Source organism: Myotis nattereri (genome assembly GCF_964212035.1).
Source record: "Myotis nattereri genome assembly, chromosome: 5".
In the NCBI taxonomy this organism is placed as follows: Eukaryota; Metazoa; Chordata; class Mammalia; order Chiroptera; family Vespertilionidae; genus Myotis; species Myotis nattereri.
In genome coordinates this window covers 11260822-11270737 of record NC_138080.1, presented here as the reverse complement: position 1 = coordinate 11270737, position 9916 = coordinate 11260822, and the positions used below count along the sequence as shown (strand labels likewise).

Below are 9916 nucleotides of genomic sequence, written 5' to 3'. Positions count from 1 at the left end.
ACGCCGCCCAAGCTCTGGTGCAGCATTCTGCTTGGGGTGCCACTCCCACCGCGCCTTCCCCTTAGATTTAGGGAGGCCCGGGGTGGGCTCACCCCTGGCAGCAATGCCCCACAGCGCCCCCTGGGGAAAAATGGCCTTTGGATAGGGGGAAACGAGGTAGACTAATGGGGCGGGCAAGCTGGACAGCGCCGGGGCCGCCAGCTCACACTCACTTCAGCAGACTTGGCAGAGCGGGCAGGGCAGGCGGTGTTTTCCTTTCCTCCTTTTAAATAGTTAATGCTCTTGGAAGGGAGGACTGGGCACAGGAGAATTCGGCCCCAGTCTTATGTGAAGGAAGTCACCCACGTGGGGTGAGCAGCTCCGGGCCACAGTCTGTGTCTTGGCTGTGGGCCACCGGACGAGCTCCTCCCGGGACCGCGGCGGAGGGTGTGGGAGCCACTGCCAGGGCCACTTGTGCCTCTGCGGGGACTTCCTCTTGCTCCTCTTGAAGAGACAGCAGCACTGGCGCCATCCGCCGCTCTGCCTCCGCAGGCGCGGCGATGGGGCGTCGGAGTGACCGGCAGTGGGGTCGCCCGCACTCAGCTCTGGCTGCTGGCGTCCAGTGCCCTGTTTTTGCTGGGCTTTGCCCCCAGGCTGAGTTTGCCCAGGCGGGTGGGTGTGAGCTGTGCCGCTGGGTGGGCTGGGGCTCCCCGCCCAGGCGAGCTCGCAGTGCAACACGAAGCCGCTGCGGGCGACGCGGTCTGTGACGAGCTGGCAGGTCGCCTGGTCAGGCTTCTCCAAGAAGCCGGCGCCCCGGGTACATAGCGCGGGTACGCGGCCATCTCCTCCGGTGGCTCTCGCAGAGCACCTCAACGGGCACGGCCCGCTTGGTGTCCCCGATCTCGGGTGGCGCTCTTTGAGCACGTCCCTGAGCCCTGCCAGGGCAGGCTGCCACCCAGGCAGCCCGTGGACTGTGGCCTAGCGCCTCCAGGTTGTCAGGGGCTCTGCTCCTGGCCCAGGTGTGTGCTGATGCTCATGGAGCGCGCTGTGCCCTTCAGGCTTTTGTGCTCGCGGCAGGGATTGCGCTTCTTGGTCCCAGGTCCATGTACTCCTGGGCCAGGCCAGAGTCGATGTGCGGACGGCGTGCTGCGCTTGCTGCCCGGCCGCCCCACCAGGAAGTCCTCCGGCTGCACGTCGCGGCAGACGAGGCTCTGGGTGTGCACACACTCCATGCATGTGATCAGCTGGATGGCGATCATGAGCACAGTCTTGAGCGTGATGTGTGGTCACGCAGACCGAATAGGTCCTCCAGGCCGGCCCAGCAGCTCCGGCACCACGGCGCTGTACTTCCCGCGTGGGCCAGAGGGGCCGGAGGGACACCCTCTGTGAGCCGAGCTGCGGGCGGAAGCTGTGCTCCAGGCACTGCTGCGGCGCCCACACCGGATGGGCTCCAATCGGAGAGCTAAGTATTCATTGGTATAGAGATTCTTTCTGAGCCGAGCTCCCCGAAGTTGCCACAGCCTATCTTCTTCCCGACCCGGAAGTTGGGGCCCACCATCAGGACCCCCAACTGGTCCCCGTGTGCCGCCGCTGTGGCTGGTCCGGCCACCAGCTTTGCACATTCTCCCGCCCTCCTCTGACGCCCCTTCCCCTCCTGTCTTGTCAAAGTCCATCAGTTTGTTGTACCCTGGCCTCTCCAGGGTGACTGCTGCTGGACAGACACCATGGCATCTGGCAGACTCCTGGCTGGTGAGATGTGGGTACTTGCAAGGGCCAGGCCACGGGACTCATCTCAGTGGCCTCAAAGTCGCACACAGGGGAGGACACATTCTGCTGACAGGTCCCACCACCTCAGATCTCATGGCTCCCAGCTCCCGGCCTCTGCCGTGGCCCAGTGGCCGAACGGCCGAGCTGGGTGGCCAGTGCCTCCTCAGCAGCGCGATGCAGGCCGGAGCCACATGTTGGGCACGGACTGCCCTGCTGCACGGCTTGTGGCTCACAGTGTTGCCATGGCCCTCACTTACACACCAGTGTTTCCGGCAGTTGCCGCCACTGCTGGGCGTGCGTGGACCCAAAATATCGTTGATTTTTAAATCTTTTGTTTCCAAAATATAAGGAAAACTAAAAGGCAGACATTCTGCATCATAGTAACTAACAAATTAGTAACCTTCATTTCACGGTACTCCCAGGAGACAAAGATTCAAAGACAACAACACCCCAGAGATACTTTTGTCCATTGGGAAAGACATTAATGAAAGACTCTCCAGCAGTGTTAAAGGGACCTCACCTTCTCAGGTTCCTAACCATGAATGGACATCTACCCTTGTCTCTGACACTCGCCTTCAACTCAAGGATGAGAAGCCGCCAACTACAGAGGAGGTTGACAGCCATCCCAAGACGTCAACAAGGCCTGTATGCTCACAAATTGATGCTGCTCAAACCTTGTTCTTATATCGCCTAATTGTTATTGATCGAATGCATATAAAATTATTTTTATCCTGTTATTATCCTCAAAAAATATCTCCCAGTGGTCACAGAAAAGTACAGAATAATAACTATTATTATTATTATTATTATTATTATTATTATTTGCTGCCCGCATGACTACTAAGTGCCCAGCACTGTTCTAATCACTTTACAAATAATAACCTCCTTTATTTTTCACCCAAACCTGTGAGGCAGGTACTATTATTACCTCATTCTCCGATAAGGAAACGGAGACACAGAGGGATCAAGGTAATGGCCCAAGGTCACACAGCAATGAAGTGATGGAACTGGATTTGAACCCAGGCTGGCCTGATCTCGGGTCAGGAGGAGAGTGGTGAGGGACCATGTCCCTAAAGACATGGCAGAATTAACCAAAAGGCATAGAGAAAAGGCACTGTAGGCAGAGGGAACAGTAGGAGCAAAGTTCCTGATACAGGAATAAGTTTGGCGAGTTGGAGAAATAGAGAGGAGTCCCATGGGGTTGGAGCTGAGGGGGGTGAGAACATCAGTGGGAGATTACAGCAGAGGCTGCAATGTGCAGGGCCTCAGGAAGCCACTAAAGGTTCTAGACTAAGAGTGTCAAACTCGTGGCCCATGGGCTGCATGCGGCCCACAATGAATATTTTGCGGCTCAGGCAATACAACAGTATGTAAGAAACGTTTTAATAAAAATTTTGTAACTTAATTTTTACGATATCCTGTTATACACAATAATATGTTTAGCCCATAAGGCAGTGAAAAGTGGGGAGGTAGACAATGGGGAAGGAGTAATGGGAGCAGTGCAGATGGATGAGGAAGAACTCCACAACAAAGAAATGCAAATGTCCCGTACAGAGGAAGTCACTTCTGTAACTAGATTGGTGAGCTAACCCGGAGGTTACAGTCTCTCATTACAAGTTCTCTTTTTTTTAAAAAAAATATATTTTATTGATTTTTTACAGAGAGGAAGGGAGAGAGATAGAGAGCTAGAAACATCGATGAGAGAGAAACATCGACCAGCTGCCTCCTGCACATCTCCCACTCGGGATATGCCTGCAACCCAGGTACATGCCCCCGACCGGAATCGAACCTGGGACCTTTCAGTCCGCAGGCCGAAGCTCCATCCACTGAGCCAAACCGGCTTCGGCATTGCAAGTTCTCTTATTTTGAGAACTGAAAGCACTCTTTAGGGTCAAAACCCTTTAAGGTTTAAACTGAAAATACCCAACCACTCATCAGAAAACATGCGTGGAAAATGGAGAGGAAGAAAATACCCACAATATTTGGCAGATATGAATTCTATTTCTCTTCCTCCTGGATCTGGATTTGACCATGTGCCTTGTTTTGGCCAGTGAAACACTAGCAAAACGACACAAGTAGAAGCTTGAGAAGGGCTTGCACATTGAGCCTTGCCCTCTCTGCTTTTCCTGGCAACTCTGAAACCACCGAAGGAATGAGTTTGAGCTACCCTGCAGGGGAAGCCACGTGGAGGAGACCAAGGCACACCAACCAATAGCCTGCAACTGACAAACATGTGTGTAAAGCTCTCCAAGATCATCCAGCCCAGCCAACCCACCAGCGAACTGCAATCCCATGAGTGACCCCAAACAAGACCAATGGAAGAACCACCAAGCTGAGCTCAGCCCGAATGGCCAACCAACAGAATCAAGTGTTAATAAATGACCATTGTTTTAAGCCACTAAGATTTTAGGGTACTTTGTTACACAGCCAAGGCTAACTGATAGAATTTTCAAATATACTCTCTTTGGAAGAAGAAACCCACGCTCATAAAAGAGCAGCCACTAATTCCCTGACGTTAACACAAAGACATTGGCGTGGACACCATGTTTCAGTGCCATGAATTTGACTTTATTCACCACAGAGCCACTAGGTGGCAGAAATTCTTTGTCTGGTTCAGGCTGCCACTTAAGAAGTTCAGGCTAAGGAATCAACTATAATTATTGTCTTGCTTTTGTAGATGAGGGAACTGAGGCACAGGGAGATGACATCTTTCTGTAAGAATTTGCATCCAGTTCTGACTCTACAGTTCATTGCAGCACTGGGCTGACACCCAGCTCTGTCACTGATTATATGTGTGGCCCTAAGCAAGGTGCTATGCTCTGATGACTGTTTTCTCTCATGTAAAATGAGAGAAATGAACTAAAGTCAGAGGCTTTTAACCTAGGTTGGACCACCACAAAAAATATTCTGGGTAAGTATATTTGGGGTGGAAGGGGAAGGCAGTGGGTCAGAGGTGGTCTTTAGATTGGATTAGAATTCCCAATGAGTTTGTGAGCCAGGAAAGGTTAAGAAATACCAGACAGTGTGCTTGCAAAGGTTCATGCCAAGGGTCAAGTTTCTAGTCAAGCTTACACCAAATGCTACAATTACAATTGAGCGGAAAACCAAGTGCGCCTTACAGAGAACGGTCCTGAGTACAATTCAGTCTATATGACAGCAGCTCTGACCTGTGGTCAAGGCTAAGCATGGCCTTGGCCTTCATTGTAGGCTTGCATAGAATAAATCTTTCTAACACACCCTGCACTCTTGTCTTGGAACTAGACAGTTCTGGACTGTCCCCCGTGTCCTGCCCTGCCCAGGGCACAAGGTTCTTTTGCTACAGCGTCGATCTCTAAGCCCTGACTATCCACACCCTGAGAAAGCAGTTAGTTACTGCCTGAAAACAGGCACTGCCAAGAGAATGGACAACAGATTTCTGTCTGAAGCAGCCCTTGCCTAATTTTCCGGGTGTCTGGCTCTTTGCAGCTGTAACTAGTCTCTTGATGTTTCCCCGGAATGGGTTGCTGATCTGCTCACTGCCAGCCTCGCTCTCAGTTCTGTGCCAGCTCCCATCTCCTCTGGCCTTGACATCCCACAGCCAACTCTGCTCCTCCTACCTGCCTCCACATCAAAAGCATTGACAGCTGTTCATAGCCATTGACCTTGAGCATCCTAAGTGACAGTCCATCCTAAATGACAGCCCAGTTAACTCTAAGCAGGTCATAAACTTTGTCAGGTTGTGCAAGAAGTGTGCAAACTTTGCTTTTGGGCACTGGAATGTTTGTCAAGCAACATCTTACAGAAGCTCAACCCATGTTAAAACCATCAGAATGGCAGGGTGTTAGGAGAGCGCCCACATCTTGTGGGCGACCTGTGGGCAATCGGGTAGTGTGCCAAGATCGCATGTGGTGGTTGGGGGAAATGAAGGGTTGGCCCAGGAAGGTGGGTGAGAGCGAGGGTTCAGTGGGCAGGAACTCAGGCCAAGAAACAACATGAGAACACAGGCCCTGGGAACACAGGCTTCTCAGGAAAGACCCTGGGCTTCCTGCGGTTGTGGGAGAGAGGCAGGCGCCAAAATTCTGAGGCCCAAGTGACCCCAGCTGACATCTGGATAACATCTGTTACACAAAAGGGCCTGTCCCAGCAAGAAAGCAGTAACCTCAGCAGAGCTTTCAAACACCCAGCAGGGAGTTTTTTTAGAGAGATTTTTTTTCACAACAACAAGCCACACATCTCAGCTATGGCTGAGACAAACCCCAAGATACACATGGCCACCACACTTAATCATAACCTAATATTCAATGCCATGTTTAATATGCACCAGTCACTACACTGTGATTTTACACAGTCATTCATCTAATTCTCATAACAACTCCTTAGGGCAAATACCATTATCATCCACACAGCAGCCAGAGGAAGTTGCTCTAATACCCTCCCAGGGTAAACCCTAACCCTCCCCCTCCCAGGCCCACAAGGCCCTGCACACCTGTCCCCCTACCCCCTCCCTGCCCTCGTGTCCTCCCTCTCTCCCTTGCTCACTCTGTTGCAGTCCCATGGGCCTCTGGCCTCCTCACTGGACCTTTGCATGTGCTCTTCCTCTGCCATGGAGGCTCTTACCCCTGAAGCACTGCACAGCTCACTCCACGCCTTCTTCCAGTCTTTATCCAAATGCCAACTTTTGAGGAAGGCTTCTCCATCTAAAATGGCGACCCCCTCCCCACATGCACACACATTAAACTTATCACCATCTGACATGCTGTATACGTTATTTCCTCATCTTTAACGTCAGCCTCGCTCACCAGAGCAGGGATTTGTGTCTGGCTGGCTCATGGCTGTGACCCTCAGTGTCTAGAACAGTGCCTAGTACACAGTAGGTGCTCCGTAAATATCTGCAGAATGAATGAATCCACAACTAAAGAAGAGGCAGGGGCAAGTTGGGCAAAAGGACAAGGCCCACAGCCCTTAACCGGCAGGAGCCAGATTCTAACCCAGGCAGCCCGACTTCACAGGCTTCCTAAGCGCTGAGCTCCTTTCCCCTCGCACCTCCTTCCGCACACTCACAAAAGCACAAACAGCCCTAGCCGGTGTGGCTCAGTGGATAGAGCGTTGGCCTTCGGACTGAAGGGTCCCAGGTTTGATTCTGGTCAAGGGCATGTACCTTGGTTGTGGGCACATCCCCAGTAGGGGGTGTGCAGGAGGCAGCTGATCGATGTTTCTCTCTCATCAGTGTTTCTAACTCTCTATCTCTCTCCCTTCCTCTCTGTAAAAATCAATAAAATATATATAGATAGATAGATATGTAGATAGATATATAGAAATATAGATATAGATATAGATATAGATATAGATATAGATATAGATATAGATAGATAGATAGATAGATAGATATTTTTAAAGGCACACAATAGCTAACACACAAACATTCTCATAAACACATAGGAGTCTCCATGTGGACTGACCCAGGCACACCCCTCACACAGGCCCATCTTTGCACCGAGGCTCCTTGTTCCAAGCCATCACCTCCTCAAGGGCCCAGGCCCAACACCCCAGGCAGGAACCAGCCCTTGGTTTGCATTCTGTGGTAACTTGCATTCTGCTTCCCGGGGCAGTCAGGCTGCTGTGGCACCAGGACATCTGCCAGTAGTCCCCACAACTATTGGCCACCCACCTGGGGTCCAGGCTGGTGATGGCCAGGCCCAGTGCTAGCACTGGGAAGGGAAGGCTCGGGACAGTTGCTGCTGTGACCAAGGGCACAGTCACACAAACCCTCTTGTCCTTGCTGGGCCCTCTCAATGGCCGGCATCTCCATAGCACCCCAAACCTGGCGCACCTGGGGAGCGTGGTGCAGGCTGCTGAGGACAGTCCCCACCGTCTCTGTGACCCTTCCCCACACTGCCGGGCCTGCACCCCAGCCTGCCCCCACCCCCCACACACACACCCCCATCCCCGCCTCCAGCTTCCAGATCTGATGCAGGTAGCCGCGCTCCTTGGCACAGCACAGGCTGCAGAACAGCTTTCCCTCACCACCCTCCCCCCGTCTTTACTTCACATCCTCTCCTTGGAGCCCCCCTGCCCTCAGGCTCTTTCCACAGCCCACCTTCCCTGTCCCTCCTGACCCCGACTGCACCAGGGCGGGCGCACAATCAGGGCCAAGACAGGGCTCAGGAAGTGGGACCAGAGCCTCACTTTGGAGACCTCGCCCGCTAGGCCTCTTCCCAGGCCCCGCCCTCCTCCAAGAAGGACAGGCCACACCCCTATGCCCAAGGCCCTCACCACCCCTCCCGGGCCTGGGTGTTCTGGCCCCGCCCCTTCACCTCCAGCTTCCAAGTGTGTGGTGGGGCAGGCGAAGACCCCCAAGTGCCCCAGCCATCATGGTCCCGCCAGTCCCCCTGAGTCTCTTCTGTCCCTCAGCCACTTCCCGATTCTCCGAAGCCTCGCCCCAGCCGAGCTCCCGCGTTCTCCCCGGCGGCTTCCACCCGTAGAGCACGCCTCGAACCCACCCACCTATCGTTTGCAGGATGTGCAGGCACCCAGCATGCGGGAAAGTAGAAGTCGGCGGGTGCCGCTGTGCTCCATGGGGAAGAGTGGTAGCGCAGGTCGTGCCCTCGCGAGAGCACCTCCCGCCCCAGCACAGGGCCTGGCGCAGCGCGAAGGGTGCACAGGTCTTGCCCACCAACTCAGGTGCTCTGGGGCCTTTCGCATGAAATGCTGGCCAGGAAGAAGGGTGCAGGTCCCGCATCCCCTCGACCTTCCTGAACCTCAAAGGAACGTGCAGGGTAAGAGGAATAGGAAAGTCAATAGGATTTGGAGTTGAGACCAGCCTGCTGAGCCCAGATATGGGACCCCCAAACCCACCTCTGGCCTTGCGCGGAAACACGGACACCTGCTTGGTCACCGGGCCTCAGCGCCTAGAACCATGCGTTCCTTGCACAGACACGTGTTGACTTATTATTGTGTTTTAGCGCTGGTGTTGGGGATACAGGGTGAGGCCACATAATCCCTGCCCTCTTGCAGGAGGAAGAAGGGAGTGTGATGAACAAGGAGCCAAAATTAATAACAGATTGAGGTAAGTGCTGCACAGGAAACAAGCAGAGAATAGTGAAAGATGGGCATCTTTAGCTGGGACTTTAGCTGGGATGGTCACCTTCTCTGAGGAGGTGGCATCTGAGCTCAGATCTGAAAGACGGTGCAGATTGCCACTCGAAATTCCGGGGAAGCTCACACCAGGCAAGGGCCCTGCACGTGCACAGGCCCTGAGGCTGGAACAAGCTTGCCCATAAGAGGGACTTACTCCACAGCCTTCCCTCCTTCTTCTTCAATGACTCTTCCCCCTCAGCCTTAGAATTTCTCCTCCATCATCCTGCATTGCCTGGACCCCACCATGGACAAGTTTCCAGAAAGCATAAACTAACCTGAAAGTCTATCAACAGGAGGTGAGAATGAGATGCATGATTGAGGATTGGAATGGAAACAAGACCACATCTATTTGTAGAGGAAAACTAGGACATTTGTATGATCCTTTTTGAGGGTGCGTTATTAAAGGTACTTTGATCTCTAAATAGATATGTAGCAAGACAGATAACTTCAAACTATCTACACTTCACTTCCTGGGATAATGGTAATCTATACTAATAAAAGGGTAATATGCTAATTAGACTGGACATCTTCCGGACATCCTTCCAGACAAAGCTACAGTGGCAGGGGCCAAGGCAGAGGCAGTTAGGGGCAATCAGGCCAGCAGGCAGAGGCAGTTAGGAGCCAGCAGTCCCAGATTACGAGTGGGATGTCCAACTGCAGTAGTGGGATTGGGCCTTAGCCGGCAGTTGGACATCCCCTGAGAGTCCCGGATTGGAGAGGGTGCAGGCTGGGCTGAGGGACCCCCCCCCATGCACGAATTTTGTGCACCTCTAGTCCTACCCTATATAATAAAAGGCTAATATGTAAAACAACTGAATGGTGGAACACCGGTCCCTATGACACGCATGGACCACCAGGGGGCAGACGCTCAATGCAGGAGCTGCCCCCTGGTGGTCAGTGCACTCCCACAGGGAGAGCGGACCCTGAGCCAGGCTCATGGCTGGCGAGCGCAGCGGTGGTGGCAGGAGCCTCTCCTGCCTCTGTGAGAGTGCTAAGGATGTCCAACTGAGGGGAGCGGGCCTAAGCCGGCAGGCGGACATCCCCCGAGGGGTCC

At 53.3% G+C, this 9916-nt stretch overlaps 1 pseudogene across 1 annotated transcript; it reads right to left on the bottom strand.

Moving 5' to 3' along the window:
• Positions 1-273: 273 nt before the first annotated feature.
• LOC308519334 (casein kinase I-like) lies at positions 274-1652 on the bottom strand (annotated as a pseudogene). The gene has a single exon. The product of its transcript is annotated as a casein kinase I-like (transcript).
• Between the last annotated feature and the right edge of the window lie 8264 nt (positions 1653-9916).